Raw genomic sequence first — 16700 nt, 5'->3', positions numbered from 1 at the left:
TTTGTCGAAAGATGTTCGGAATTCCAAAAGTTGTTCACACGTTTCAAAAAATGATTGGCTTTTCAAAAATTATGCCACATTTTCCAAGAAATATTTTTGGAACTTCATAAATTCTTTGCTTTAAAAAACTATTTGGCATTTCAAAAGTGTTCACATTTCTTTTTCAAGGAACGTTTCATTTTTTAAAAATGTTTGCATATATGAAAGATCATGTTTGTTCTTTTTGATGCCGTGCCGATTATCGTCATGAGCAGTCTTTAGGGTGAGTGGCTAACCTGAGTTCGAGTATTGCCAAGCACTCTTGTTGGCGTAAATTTTTGTCGCCTAGTAATTTTTCGTCTCTAGTTATAGAAGACAGGTGGCTTTGTGTAGTTTAGAAACTGTTTATTGTCATTGTGAAAATATTAAAGAATTATTGTCATTATGAAAATGGAAAACAAAGAAAGAGAAAGAGAAAAAAAATAGAGAATGCAAGCGACTGTGCTAATGGGCCGGCTCAATTTGTCCTAATGTCCGGCCAGTTGGTCAAGGATCCTAGGATTTGACATGCCACATCAGCGAATACCAGCCAAACACCCTCAAGGTATAAAATAGACCCAGATCAGAAAGTTTGGTGTGCTGATTTCAGGGATCACAAGTTCAGGGTCCGATTTAGCTTTCGTCTAGTTCAAGGTTTATTTTTGACTTTTTCCTAAAGTTTTCAATAAATTTCATCCTGGTGGAGAAATCGAGCAATGAGAGACCAGTGTAGTGTTTGTGTGGAGATCACACAGGGGAGGGCCATAGCTACCATGGGGGAATATTTAGTGCACCCAGCCATCGAGTGCTACCCATGCACCTAGTTAATAAAACCCAATTTATGGATGTCAAAAAATTCTGAACAAAAAAGTAAGTTGTACTAGCAACAAGAATCCGTCGTCCTATAAAATTTGAGATCCAAATTGTAAACATAGCATTAGAAAAAAAAAACAGAAATTCACCGATGATATAGAAAATGGGCTGAATTCAAGGCCCATGTTGCGGTAGCTACTATTCACAACGTGATTTGTCTTTTTTGTTTCTACCTATCTATTTTTAATTTGAATCTAAAATTCTATAGTATGTAGTAATGTGTATCATACTTACACCCTCGCAATAGTTCCTAATTTTTCAATGTTTATAAAGTGAGATACGGAGATCGAGTTATGCATAGGTGCACTGACAAGGGAAAGGGTCAATTTAAGGTTGGTTTAGTGAAGCTGGATTTTTTTTCCAAGGCAAAGTTTGTGGCCTATATTCTTTTGTTTGTGTGATATTGTGTCATATATTCTCTTTCATACAAAACCCAATTGTGAAGCAAATAAGAATTATTCCCATTTTATCATGAAAAGCATAGTGGGGGTCCTAGATGTCCTCTTGACTCCCATTTCTGTTGATTGGGGCGAAGAGAGTAAAGAGGGAAAACATGTAAGGTCGAGGAGAAAGAAAGAAATTGCGACAACGAGAGAGAAGATGTCGTGGGGAGGAGTTCTCTCCCTAAAGCTGCCTGTAATGGAAGTATCATAGCTAGTATCATGCAGCTAACTAGAAAATTTTGATAAGGTAACATAGAATTAAATGAAGAAAGAGAGAGTTGAGTATCATATCATAATATTGTATCATAATAAATCAGACAAATAATACAGAGCACCTGACACAAAAGAAGAATTCCAAATGGGTCCCTGGGGAGCTGAAGCACCCCACACACCTCCATGAGCAGCCGACGTGCCACCGCTCCCACAGGAAGCCACCGTGACCTTGTAATCTGCGGTCGGACAATCCGTCGACTGGAAGTCTTCAGCTTCAGCCCATCTGGACTAGCATGATGGAGAAAGGGAGATCCAACATCGCTCAACCACTGGAACCGGCGAGACCTTGTCTCGATCCAGCCAAGACGCAGCCGTTGTCGCTAACAAAAAGAACCGAAGTCAACAACACATACCCTCGCCAGATTTGAAGACAACCAAGAAGATATGGCCACATGCTCCTCGCCGCCGCCGGTTGGAGCATTGTAGATGTAGAAGGAGAGCAGAGGCAATTAATTCCAAAGATGTGGCGCCGTCCTCCCCACATAAATAACGCCCCCGAGACAAACTCGGTCAACCCTTACAAAGAGCCGGAGCGGAATTGCCGGTGTACCCACCCCCATCCATCGCCGCTGGATTAGTGGACGGAGGAGGCAGGGACCCGCAGCCTCGTCAATGGAGAAAGGGGGCAGAACTGTCGCCTTCTAATTATATCGCTTCTGGAACCGCTCAGGAGCGAAAACTGCACGCTCTCAATGTGGGGGACTAAATATTAGTGAAAAGTAGCGCGCTACATCATAATAGTTCCACACTTAAAATACGCTATTAGCAAGTTAGTGTACACCGATTTATTTAGCAAGACATTGTTCAAAATGCTATTACGTGCTATTAGCGATGCTATAGTGCACTATTCTTTTCATTGCTATTTTTTTTGCAAAAACATCGCTATTTTTTTTGGACGCTCATAACTGGCGAACATTTGCCAGCGAGTGTGGCACACGCGGATGTTTCAGGTGAAGGCATTTTTTGTTTAAAAACTGTCATCTTTTGATTTTTCTTCACAACTAAAACTGCCGTCAAATGGTGTTCGCCTGCGACCCGCTCCCAGCGAAAGTTAGCCGGGTAACAATACCGTATATTTTTTTGCAGGGATTTTTCACAACTATATATGCCAAAACTTTAGCTACTAGTTTGGTCTCTGGCTCAAATCGGTTTGGTTATTAATGCAAATTGCTTGTCTCCTACGCGCGTGAGTCCGAGTCCAGCTAGAAATCGGTTTGGTTGTCAATGCCCATTGCTTGTTCCGTACGTGTCTCGAGTCCGAGTCCAGCCTGAATCCCAAGCCTATTTGCGTGTGAGTTTATCTAGTACCATTATAAAAGAAAGAGAGGGGCAGATCCAAACAATCCGACCCATCCATCATCAAGATCTAATGATCCCTAATCCTTCCGTGTTTAACGCTACAAGGCACGCAATAAGCCTCCATCGATCGCTAACCCATCTGTCGTTCGAAAAAAGAAACCGCTGTCAACAACGCACGACCCCTCGCCCCCTCCATCCCCTCCTTCTCCCAACTGACGCCCTACTCCCAATAGACGCCACAGCCCGGGCGGGCTGCCGCACGCCGATCCTCCCGCGCCGTTCGCCGCCCCGCCGATCCACTCATCCTCCACCGCTGCTCAGCTTGGCCTCCGACCCGCGTCGTCCTCTATCCCTTTGTTTCATCCACTTCCTCCTCCCTCCTCTCACCTCCTCAGCCGCCGCCGCACGATGCCGCTGGGGCCCCTCTCTCCTCCCTCAAGCAGCGGCGGCGGCGCGAGACGAAGCGGGCTCGGCCTTTGTCATCGGTGGCGGGGTTCCTTTCCTCCGTCGAGCAGCAGGATCGTTCTGCAGCCGCAGCACACGGACTCCAACACAGCCTCTTGCATATCCCAATTTCTCAGCTTCTTGATTCGAGTGAGCTATTTTGAAATATGCAGGTCACATATGCGATGAGTTTCATCTCTAGTGAATCTTGTGAGGGGGCGCTGCAGGCTGTAGCGGGGGGGAGAGTTGGGAGGTGGGAGGGCGGGAGAGGAGGCGATTGCCAGCGGCAAAGTATCTGAATCCCTCCCTTTCTGTTCTTCTCTTCTTTTTATCCAGTCTATCCAGTTGTGTACAGATGTTTTTTAGTTAAATGATTCAACCTTCGTTGCTGAGTATATTGTACCATGAAATCTGAATCCACACATTAAAGTTTTTGCTGTACTTAAATACTAATACACAAGTATTTGCTCATGTTAATTATATTTTTCATTAACTAATGCTCTCAGTAACCAAACCTGTTATGGTAGTTTGTTTTGACATCTGATGCAACAACTTTGGCACAGATAACTAGCTCATGTTATTACTAGGATAATAAAGTTGTGGAGCATTTCATTATGAATTGCAGGTTTTGAAAACAAACATATCTACTTCATCAAAATATGGATTTTCTTGAATTGTTGTGAGATCTATCCGTGTGTTAAATACCAATCTTATGCTAAAAGTTTTTTTTTGTGGGGGGGGGGGGGGGGGGGGGGTATGTCGACTTCACATATGGTGGTGCATAATAGCCAGGAAGCTACTGTTTAGTTAGTCAGATTGGACCATTTTTATTTCTTAAGCATAATCAGTGAGCAATATTCTATTGTTGCTTCCAGAAATACATCTATGAGAGAAAGATTAGATTCCTATTATGTTCAAGAGCTAGCAGGTGCTGCCGTCGCTGGGGACGTGGACGCAGGCAGGAGCGGCTGCCGATTCATGTCCTTCGGTCGATCTTTTGTGCATCAGTGGTTGCACTCATCTATAAGAAAATCTTCCTTTGTCCTTGGTTCTTGGGCATTCGTTCTCTCTACAACCCTTCACAAATTAATCTCCAGTTGAGGTGCACAACTCCATAACGCACAGGTACAGGTATTCCTTGTAAGATGCTTTCACCTATTCTCTAATGTACATGCAATCTGACATCCATTGCCAATTTGGCTTTAGGGAAATTCAGTGGCACAATAAGCAATCTTAAATTGTAATTGGTATTGTTCTGAGCACGACCCAAAATGACGTGTATCAATCGCATATTTTTCTGAAGCTACTAAATTTAACTTATACTGAATATCTGTTGTTCCTTTCTTCTTAAAATACGGTTCTCCTTCAAACTCAATTTTGTTCCTTCTAATTAATGTGCTTCTGAAAGAGGATATCAACCGAGCAACTGGGAGGAGGAGAGGGCAGCTAGAGATAAGTTAAGAACAACACACATGCTTCAGATTAACTCCTATTCGTGAACCAATATGTTTTTTTGCTATTCACCAATATGCTTTTGATGATTGCATTATATAAAACAAGTAGGAGAGTGTATTTATTTTCATTTATACTTTTACATACCTTCTAGCCAAGCACGCCTACCAGCACTGGGTTCAAGAAGTCATTGTGCAAGACACACTAAAATTTTCTTATTTGCTAGAGGATTGGGTAACATAAATATTTTATGTCCCAACTTCAACGTCATTAATACCATGTCAATTTAAACAACAGAGATTTTTACATCTGTACTTCATGTATCCTTCTAGAGGCATTTTATAAAATAAGTTTCCATGTCAATCTTTTATCCTTCTGAAGGCATTTTGGAAAACAAGTTTCCATGACATCCATTAGAAGGTGCCTGCATACAAGAGAAGAACGATAGCGGCATTAGCATATCTGTACTACTTTTTATAAAAATAAGACACCCTGAACAAATGTGTCAATATATGCCATCTAATTGTATGATTTTGGCATGCAAATAAATTTTCCATACGTCTGACTATAATGTGATTATCGTGCAAATATGCAGAAGGATGATCTCACTTTTGGGACTGAGTTTTGTAATGATATGTTATCTTGACCAAATATCTTACTATTTACACAATGGTGAAAAATGTATAGACTTGTCACCACTTTTACTGGATTGATATATCATACTGTATCTAGAATGTTTCAATACAAATGTACTTGCAGCAACTACTAACTAGAATTTTTTTCTTCACCTACAAAAATGTATGGAATCTTCCTCTATATTTCATGTTGGTACCTGATTTACATGTCCATACTGTTGGGATGTTCGAGCTAACACTAGAAGGCCTTACGGTGCATCAGGGGCAACTAATAAAGTTTTCAGGTTACCCGCAAAAAAAAAGGTTTTCAGGTTTGTCCCTACAATTATTATATCCAGACAAGGTATTTGCTCTCAGGACCACCAAAGTTGAACCTTCTAGGTAATTTGCATTGAGCAGTCCAACGAGTAGCAGCATAATCAGCGCCTCGGTGCCCACAAGTATCCTAGATTTGCATTGAAGTGAGATAAGGTTTATTCATGTTTTTATATTTTGCTTCTCTTGACTGGTTTGCTTGGTTGATTTTCTCCTTCAAGGTGTTAGTTTGATGAAAAGAATCTGGAGAAGGGAAGGACAGAGAGAGGAAGCATAATATTATGAGTAAGGGAGATGTTGACAGGTACTTCCCATCTTCCATTTATTTCATCTTGTGTTCCGATATGAAACGGTGGCGTAGTTGCGATGATAATCATGTTTTTGTCATTAATGAGAAGGTGTGAATAGTGGTACAAATTTCATCTTGTTATACAGATACATTAAGCTGTTGCCATTGCCCATCATCTCCTAAACTCTATTCTGGCAAGCATGGTTTCGTTTTATCCCATATATATATATATATATATATATATATATATATATATATATATCAGTATATAAGTATGTTACCTTCTGTATAATGTTGGTGATTTGTCCATGGAAATATTTAATTAAACAATGTTTATCTTCTGCATCTTTTTTATATCTTTTTACCACGACAGGGATGGAGCTCTCGGCGGTGTGGAGCTCAATGTCTTTCAGGTTGTTCTATGCAGTGTTATTAGTGTTTTAATATATACTTATTTGCATAAGAAGTCTGCATAGGTTAGTGATTCCTCTCGGCAAAGGAAATATCCTCCCTTCAATACAACAAATAAACTATATGTTCATGCGCTAAATGAAAATCGTTAGTTCATTATTACTACATTATTATCAGCTATTGATTTTGTAGTATTTATTAATTAGTAGTGCCTCACTAGGATGAACATGTATTTTCTTCTCCGCAAAAGAATGATTTTTCAATGGTTTTTCCGGGCTGTTTATTTTTCAGAAATTGTGACCTGCTGAATCCTTTTTCCCTTACTGCACACATGCACTTCATTTTAATTTTGTGTGCACTTCCCAACTTGTTAGTGCCAACGTACCATGTTTGTTAGCATGCTTTACTTATTATTTGGGCACCTTGGGGTAACATCTTGCCAATGTTTGTTCAGAATCATGAATACATGTTCAAAAGCACTCGAAATCATATTACCTTTCATTATGTTGGAAGGAAAAAATCTTTAAAACTGGATATATGTTTCTTTACCCTGGAAAAGCACCAGTTCAGCAGTTGATTTTTCCAAATACATGTCCTCAGTATAGTAGTTTTGCAGGATATAGGCAACGATCGGTACTTGATAGAAGACATGACAAGGCTCCCTGACTTACATGCTTGCCCCTGACTGTGATGTCAAACGAACATTGCTTTGGCGCCAACTCATTCCACATTCTGAAAGTGTGCACTGGTGTAAGAACGTTGACACTTAAAACTATCCTTAATTTGTTTATATCCTTTTAAAGCACTTATAATGCTTGAGTTATCAGGTTAGTCACATAAAACAATACACACTAGCACTTTCAGGCATACCTAGACTTGATTGCCAGTTGCTCTACTCTAGGTGTTCGTTTAATACTAATACCTTGTCTTCAAACTTTAACCGTGGAATTTATATGGCTCATGTAAGTGCTAATACTTTCATCTTCAAGTTTAGCAAAGTGACATACTATTTATTTTCTAATGTATGTGAGGATATATGGTGCTTTATTGCCTGGCAGGCTCAATCTTGATGACACAATTAGAGTAAGTACTTGGAGAAAATTTTATTAGTTACGATATCTTTTTTAAGAGGTTTCATTCACAGTGAAGTCCAAAGGTAGAGCTGAACATTATCATGACTAAGAATTTGTGTGACTTCTATAATAGTGTTTGTCGTACCTGCATCTCTTTCACAGAACAGACATATTTTCTGTAGTACCTTAGCTTCAAACTATTTCCCGGTGTTCTTTTGTAAATTGTGCTAATGCATGTCGAAGTACTCAGGCAGTTTGATAATTTATTATTTCATCTCTTTTTTGTCATGAAATGTATCGGTTAATCTTACAAAGTTGATATTCTACTCACTTCAGGCACAGACTCCATGCCCATCGAGTTGCATTTGTGATCAGCCAACACACTGGAAAACTGAGAAACTTGGGCTCGATCGCCTCCAAGAAGTAGAAATTAGTGAACTATCATGATTTTGTGCAACAGTTATTCAGTTGGGCAACAGCCTTAAAAAAGTTGACAATATCTTTTCATCACTTGATCGCGAAATCTAGGCCAACGGGTTGTGCCAGATGTTACGAAGCTTGTTCACATTGGAACTAGGTATCGAATTTTATGTGCACCGCTGCTTGGTGGGGAAAGTTTTGTATGTTGCTGGAGATTAAAACACTGATTTATCAATTCTCTTCGCAAGCTTCTGGTTTGTGTGGTCTTGTTGTTCGCATGCTCAGGAGTCAGGAGTGGTGATGAATTCATGTTGTGAGAATATGTCGATGCTGTTGAGACTGTCTTTCTAGAATGTGTGTTTATCTCTGTAATCTGTATGAAACTATGGATTCTAATTAATTTGCTAAAATAGTAGCAGCTTACCCTGATTTCTAATGATGCTGAGAGCATTTGTTCGGTGGGGCGCATTGCTGTTTATTAGTTGAACTAGTAAGCGGCACGTGCAACGCATGTCTTAACAAATATAAATATTAATACCCACTGTATTATTGGAGATTGTACATTTTCACTATAATTTTAAATATTTTGTTAATTTCATTAACAATCGGGCACACAATATTGAGACAGTACTGTCTAAAATACATCACACACACTTAAATATTAGAAATATCTTACGACAAAAATCATTTGTTTGAAACAAATGCTCCAACAAATATTTTCACCCACTACAAGAAATATGTCAACTTGTGACCCTCACTATTGGTCTCTGAAAGGTCATAGTTTTTCATTTGCGACCTTTTTGTGACCAAACCAGAAGGTCAAAAGCTGGCGGTCGTAAACTGAAATTATTGACCTTTTGTAAAAGGTCATTGGTTCGACGACCAAATTTTTGGTCACAAGCAACCTCCCCAGACCACGTAGGCATCCAGCGTGGTAAGCTGATGTGGCACAAGAATTAGCCCGGTCCGATTCGGTGTTTTACATGGGCCGAGCCCAACAATTCAGCCTATTTGTGTTTTTTTCCTGTCTGTCAATTTTTGGTTGGGTTCATGGGCCAAGCCCAACATTGCGGCCTTTTTATTGTTGGGTTGTGGCCTTTTTGTCTAAACGAATTTAGTTTTTCTTTTTTTCCCAAAAGAAGGGTCCACTAATTAGACGGGTCCTGGTTGCTAGGTTCTATTAAAGTGGGACCCTTTTGGTAGCATCATATTATTCAGATTACAATTTGACAGAAATAAATAACCATGTTTAAATAAGAATAGACAGAAAACACAAGTAACATTTCAAATAACAACAACGAGAATCAATCCGTTATATCAGTCATACAGATATACTGGGCTCCTTCTGTCATGACACAGTTACAACACAGATACAAATACAATCAGTCACACAGATATAGGGACAATCATAATGAGAATTGACAATCAGCACAAACTGGGCTCCTGCTCCAGTCAGATGAAACTGTATGCATGACTAACTACGCGACCATAGTCGACTAGGCTACCTTCGCTACACTAGGACAACAATAGAACTATCATCATGCCTTCAGCCGTCGCCCTGTTACATGAATCAGAAGAGAAGAATCAAAACACTGGAGCCAATATATTATGAACAGAACATTCAAAAAAAGGACAAGTTCTTTAGAAAGATAACACAAATTCAGCTAATACAATGATTTTTGTTCCCCAGATAGTTAAGACGATATACTCATTCATACAAGGTGACGCAAGAAAATAGAGCACTTTACTCATAGCATGCATAGTATCATTATTATGTTCATAGGGTTTATAGTGCCTGGACTTATTAGAGTGGTACCGTATGTTGTAGCCCATTTGAGATGTCTAGAAAGACTTATATTTAGGAACGGAGAGAGTAGAATGTAGCATGCGATAAAACCAAAGGAGTAGCCAACAATAAAAGAAGGCACTTAATTAGTTCATTACATTTAGTTAAAACTGCTTCTATGAAGCGCAGGACTAAACCATTTAGTTAACACAGCAAGAAGTGCCAAGGAGCATAGTATAGTACTGCACTAAAAGCACCAAGAATCTTCTGGACCAACAACAGAAACAACCAAGAAGCACTCATTTTTCAATTCATAGGGCTAAAAATATATTTATCAGAATGGCACTGAAATCAACCTCTTTATCTATCATCACAAGGTCAGTATGCTTGATAGGCCCATTATGAGTTTCCCTACGGTAATGCCACAGATGAGACAGAGGACGCACACATTGCTGTAGACATTGGCAAGATAGGAACCAACAAAATGGTGCTTGCCATCTGCAAGGAGAAAGCAGAATACCAAAAAGGTTAGGAAAACAATATAGAATGATAAAACAAAGAAGAGATGCACCCACTCATTAGAGAAGTAGCATGCCCAAAAAATGTGAAGCACAAATGGCCACCAAGAAAGCATATTGTTGTATACATTGACATGATAGGAACCAACAAAATGCAACAGACTAAAACCAAACTTTATACAGCAGGGAATGATTTACAATAACCAAAAGATTTTGCACAACAAGCACTAAATAGGTAGTAGATATTAACACCCATGACATAGGACCAGCATAAAAAAAAGAGCATCGGTGTAGAACAGGCATATAATCAGTGTAGTCAGCAAAAGATAGGGGAAGAGAAATTGAAAAACCCAGAAAGAGCATTCATATATGAGGCACTAAGCTGTATGAACCAAAAGACTATTGACATCAGCTAGCAAAGAAATGGCAGTTGACACCACACATATCAGCCGACCACATGAAACAGCTAGAACAGACTGGTCAGCCATAGCGAACATGGTAAATAGAATAATGTACATATTGTAGAAGACACCACCAGCATGGATTCTAAGAAATGGATTGGAAGAGCTCAGGAAACACAATGTTCCTGGTCTGAGAATCAGTAGTACCATCTTCATTTTCAATCAGGATTTTCAAAGCCTTTTTTGAGGTCACACGTGACACTGCTACATAAAGCTGGCCATGCGTGAACATAGGTGCATTAAAGTATAGATCAACACTGCATAACACGTGTCCTACAATATTTTGACTCCTACCTATTTTCTTATTTTACAAAAGCTTGGCATGCGTGTATAGATCAACTTTATATTGTGAATACATAAAGCTGGCCATGCGTGAACAGATGTGCATTTAAGAATGAAGAATACATTGACACATAGCACGAACCATGGACAAACGTTGTTACGTAACCTGTCTACTCAGTAGGTGCCAATTTAGATGCACTGAATCGACACCAACTTGGGCAAGCTGGTGGTATGTGCAGAAACAGCGAAACATTGCAAAAGCTCCTCTTTTCCCAAATTGTGTGGTGAGGAACCAGCCTATGCCCCCAATTCGTCCTGCAGAGGCAACTAGCGGCAATGACTTAAGCATGACCCCAGTTCCCCACAGCTGATTACCCTTGACTCATCTGAAATCTCCTAACAAGGTAGAAATTGGCAGGTCTATTTGGAGGAAAAAAGGATCTACTAAAATCTAGCTTACTAAATATTGGTCAGATCGCAGGACTGTGCGCGCACATCGCAGATCCAACAGATCACAGCGCGAGACAACAGGACCCAAGTCTAACTAAATTGTGCAAACAAGAGGGAGAAGGGTTCGGAGGAGACGCGTTCGCACCTAGCCGGAGCCGACGATGATGTTGTTGATGGGGATGAAGATGAGCTTGACGAAGAAGCCGACGAACCCCATGACGACGAACCCGATCGCCGTCCGCGCCGCCACCTTGATGATCGACCAGGGAAGGGTGTCGTCGACCAGGGAAGGGCATCCAGATTCTATCTTCTGCAAATCACAGGAAAAATAACAAACTTAGGGTGGTCTGAGAAAGCTAAACTGAGAAAGATTAAACAAAGCAAATGATATGGGCATGCATGATTGATTAGTCTGGAAGTGTGTTCTCTACATTTGCTTAGGCCTCCTTTGGTTCATAGGATTGGAAAATCATAGGAATAGGAAAGTCATAGGAAATGAGATGACATGCATCTCAAATCCTATGCATAGGAATAGAAAAAGAGATGCCCTTTGATTCACACCATAGGATTTTTTCCATTGAGTCTAGGCTAATGTTTGTTTTCCTATGAAATGTGGAGGATAGGAAGAATTCCTCCATAGGAATAGGATTTCATTCCTACAAACCAAAGAGCTCTGAAGGAATTTTTCCTATAGAAATCCTATCCTATGAAAATCCTGCAAAATTCCTCCAAACCAAAGGAGGCCTTAGGGTGGCCATGTGATGGAGCATGCAGACAGCCACACTGGGCTACTGCATGTTGCATGTTGGGGTTGTATACTGACATGACATACTGTAGTGTAGGAGATTGACTGGGCTTTTTTATTGTTATGCTTCTGCACCTCTTGTCTCACTAACTAGATGATGTGAAGGACACATGGAATGGGATTACATTGCTAGATACCATGCACGATGTGCAGCTAGATAGATGAAATGGCATGAAACAAAATGAACCTAATATTTGCATTATACTAAGTAGTCGGGCGTGTGGTGCATCTCTGCGTCCGCTCATCGCGTCCTTCGACGAGCCGGTGCTGCTGACGACGTCAGGGAGGGCTGCCACCACCGATGACCCCGAGGATCTGGATTAATCCCCTGAAGAAGCAAAAAACAACCAGCGAGATATTAATCAATCCCCCGAAACACCGTCAACACTCAGCAGGCAACACAAGTCAGTACATCAAAGAGCAACACGCCAGTTCGACCCAACAACTTTTTGCCTCTCCAATTTGCTAACAAGACTAGAGCATATTATACATCTCTAAACTAGGGCTCAGTTCTTTTGGGCGGCTTAAAAAATAAGCCGCCTCTCCTCAGCTTAAAAAATAAGCCGCTACCAAATTTTTTTTAGGCTTCTATATTAGTTATCCTATAAGTAGTCCAGAAGCCTCAATGAATGAGGGAGGCAGCTTATGAAAAAATCTGGGAAGGAGATGGTTTTTTAAGCCGCTAAAAGAACTGGCCCTAGATGATGACAGATAATTCATGAAGTTTACCAATCGAACTAACAATTGCAGGATACTACAAACTTTAGTTAGTAACGGTACAATCGAGAAATATCATGAGATTTATCCGGCGAGGTAGCATCTAAACTAACTATAACAACATGGTGATCAACATGCAAATATGAACAGACTAGAGACCAATACAATGAGTTCATGCTACAGGCTCAAAATCAAACCAACACATATGCAGGCTAGTGCTACTTGAGAAAGACAGATCCACAAGGACTACTTCTTTCTACAGGTACCTACTTAGGCTGTCTGGGTAAGGGCAAGGACGAACCACATTGGTGCCCTCGGAGGCCTGCTCGACAGACTCGAAGAGGAAGCTGGGCGCCTAGCGGTCGTCCTCCCGGACGAGCCAGCACCGGCGTGAGGTGGTCGGAGAAGATGCAGCGCTGGAGGGGCAGCAGCGTGTTCCCCGCCGCAGCCGCAGCCGCCGACCTGAAGGCATCCTCCTCCTCCCGCACCGATGCCCGCGCGCGCGACAAACGACCCACATTCAGTCATTCAGTCAATCATGCAAAGCCACAACTAATCAGCACTGCAAGGTTCCAAAGTAGGGAGACCACAAAGAGGGGGACTCACCGATGGCGTCGAGCTTCTGGAAGGCAGTGGCGGCGTGGCACACGAAGACGGGGCGCGCGCGAGGCAACATCGGCGATGAGGCAAGCGCGCTCGCGCGGCAGCCGACGGCGAGGCGCCCCTGCGGAAGCAGAGGCGGCGCGAGAATCCTTCTCGTCACGCGCGTCGACGGCTGCACGGGGCGCAGCGAGAGGAGCACGGTGCACGGCAGTGGGACGCGGGAGCTTCGAGAGGTGGGAGGGAGAGGGGAGGGGGAGCTCGATCTGAGGGAGGGAGACGACGGTGGGAGGGATCGAGGGGAGCGCCGTCGATGGCGGCGGCAAGGAGATGGGGGAGGAGGGGTGCGATGGGATCTGGGTAGGGTTTGGGTAGGTGGATGCGGGTGGGGTTTTCTTTTACATTTTTTTCCTGTACATAAATGGATGGATGGATGGGCGCCATGTCATCGATCCGTGTGACAACGAATTCCATCAATGGGAATAGAGCACATATAATTGTGTTTTTTCTTTTGTTTTTATTCTACTTTATTCTACTTTTATGCCTAAGAAAGGTTTCATTTTCTTTAGACAAAAACTCAATTTTCCATTTTTCGAGTGCCCAAAATGGGTTTAATTGTGAAGGGCCTACCAAATATTTGTTGCAAAATTGGACCAAATCATTTTTCTAAAATATTAGGCCATATTTAATGCACAATTTACCAAATGGTTGGGTGTCAAAAAACTTATATCCACCTCTCGTGAAAAAGACAGATTTTCGCCGATTCAGCAGGAAGCGGGTCAAATTTGAACTGTAGCTACCTCGTAGTTTGCTCTTTATTTTTTTCAAAAATCATTTCTAGGTACATAAGTATCTATTTAATCAGAGAAACATCAAAAGGTCTCCAAGATTCAACAACTAGTTAGGAACGGTCAAGCCCGCCGTTTTGACCGCATTTTGAAACGGGCATAAAAAATTCAAAAAATTGGAAAACCTTCGCATTGTGTCATCATATGTGACCAAGTTTCCAGGACAAATAACAAACTTGTAATACAGTAATTATTTTAAAAAAGTGTTCTCAGAAACGAGCTATCACGTGTGGAGATCAATGGCTTTCAAGCCAAATGATCAATCTTATGGCCACATGCATGGCATAGTTTGTTCAAATGATCTCATATTGTGCATAAGGGTGCATATTGGAATGGCAAACAATGTTGCCTAAGGAAGTTTTCATTTTCTTTGGACGAAAAAACCATTTTCCATTTTTCGAGTGCCCAAAAAGAGGTTTTTTTGTGAAGGACCTCCCAAATAATTGTTGTAAAATTGGACCAAATCATTTTTCTAAAATACTAGGACATATTTAATGCACAATTGACCAAATGGTTGGGTGTAAAAAGTTTTGATCCACCTCTGGTGAAAAAGACAAATTTTCGTCGATTCAGCTCGAAGCGGGTCGAATTAGAACTGCGGATGCCTCATAGTTTGCTCTTTATTTTTTCCAAAAATCATTTCTAGGTACATAAGTATCTATTTAATCAGAGAAATATTAAAAGTTTTCCAAGATTCAACCACTAGCTAGGAACGGTCATTCCCGCCGTTTTGACCGCATTTTGAAACACGCATAAAAAATTCAAAAAAAATCAAAAAAATGGAAAACCTTCGCATTGTGTCATTATATGTGGCCAAGTTCCCAGGAAAAATAACAAACTTGTAATACGATAATTATTTTTAAAAAGTGTTCTCAGAAATGAGCTATCATCTCTAAAGATTCATGGCTTTCAAGCCAATGATCAATCTTATGGCCACATTAATGGTATAGTTTGTTTAAATGATCTCATATTGTGCACAAGGATGTATATTGGAATGGCAAACAATGTTTCCTAAGGGAGTTTTCATTTTCTTTGGACGAAAAATCAATTTTCCATTTTTCGAGTGCCCAAAATGAGTTTTTTTGTGAAGGACCTACCATATATTTGTTGCAAAATTGGACCAAATCAATTTTATAAAATACTAGGCCATGTTTAAGGCACAATTGACAAAATGGTTGTGTGCCAAAAGTTTTTATCCACCTCTGGTAAAAAAGATAAATTTCTCCTGATTTAGTAGGAAGCGGGACAAATTTGAACTGCAGCTGCCTCATAGTTTGCTCTTTATTTTTTCAAAAACTAATTTCTAGGTAGAAAAGTATCTATTTAATCAGAAATACATGGTCTGGTAGCGATACGCTGAGGTTTGGGTGGTGGCCTAGGGCCCCAACTCCAAAGCGCGTAGACTCGCATGCCCGCCGCGCGGTCACCGCGTGACCGTGGTGTTGCCACGCGTTCTGGGCGGCCTAGGCATGTCTAGTGGGTTGGGAACTCCCCTTTTAGGTGTCAGGAAGAAGAAGGCAATAGAAGAATCTCACGAGGAGACTGAACCGAGCTCAAACATGAATTAGCACCCAAGTGTTTGATTAGTGGTACGGGAAATGCACATGGTCAATGGGCCTGAGTTTTGGCCGAGGATGATCATCTACTAAGGACACTATCTTGGAAAATTTGTAGCTCAAATGGAGGAGCCTAGGTGTCACTTGCTTTGCAACGTACCACACTGGACAGAAATATGAATGTTGAAGCCACACTCACATGTATTGTTAGATGAGGCTCAAATTTTGTGGAGAGCTATGATTTGGGAATATAGAAGATGTGGCAAAAATTCAGCTCATTAGGATATGCCTAGCCAGTACTTCCTTCACAACAGTTCGAGCTGAACAAAAACTTTGGAAATTTGCCGAGGAAGATTTACCAGTCAAATGGAGTTGAATATTGTCATGAGGCAATGATTTGGATAGTAAAGAATGCCCAATTTTTTTGGGAATTTTGGGAATGACAGAAATATAGGTTGCTTCACAACCTAGGGCAAAAATTGACACATGGACATGACATATAGGCAAAACTGATGAGGTGGCGCCTTGTCATGGCAATAAGTATCAATGCATCCACGTTCACAACCTCATGACCATTTATATTGGTCGTAATCAGGTAGAAATAAGGTCATTGGCGCCTCATGTTTGATTTGTGACCATTTGGTGTAAGCAATTTCAGGGTTTGAGCCCTTCCAAGCGAAATGGCCGTGAATTTACGACCAATTCAGCTGGGGTCTCTAAGAGAAGGAAATA

The 16700-nt window shown here is 41.0% G+C and overlaps 1 pseudogene across 1 annotated transcript; it reads left to right on the top strand.

Moving 5' to 3' along the window:
• Window positions 1–6416: 6416 nt before the first annotated feature.
• On the top strand, window positions 6417–8298 carry LOC125549077 (uncharacterized; annotated as a pseudogene). The gene is made up of 3 exons (XR_015599376.1): window positions 6417–6454; window positions 7053–7202; window positions 7862–8298. The product of XR_015599376.1 is annotated as an uncharacterized LOC125549077 (transcript).
• Window positions 8299–16700: the final 8402 nt, after the last annotated feature.

Source organism: Triticum urartu, chromosome 3A (assembly GCF_056163025.1).
Source record: "Triticum urartu cultivar PI428250 chromosome 3A, HENAU_Tu73, whole genome shotgun sequence".
NCBI classification, from domain to species: domain Eukaryota; kingdom Viridiplantae; phylum Streptophyta; class Magnoliopsida; order Poales; family Poaceae; genus Triticum; species Triticum urartu.
The sequence above is the reverse complement of the archived record's forward strand: the minus strand, read 5'-3'. Positions and strand labels throughout refer to the sequence as shown.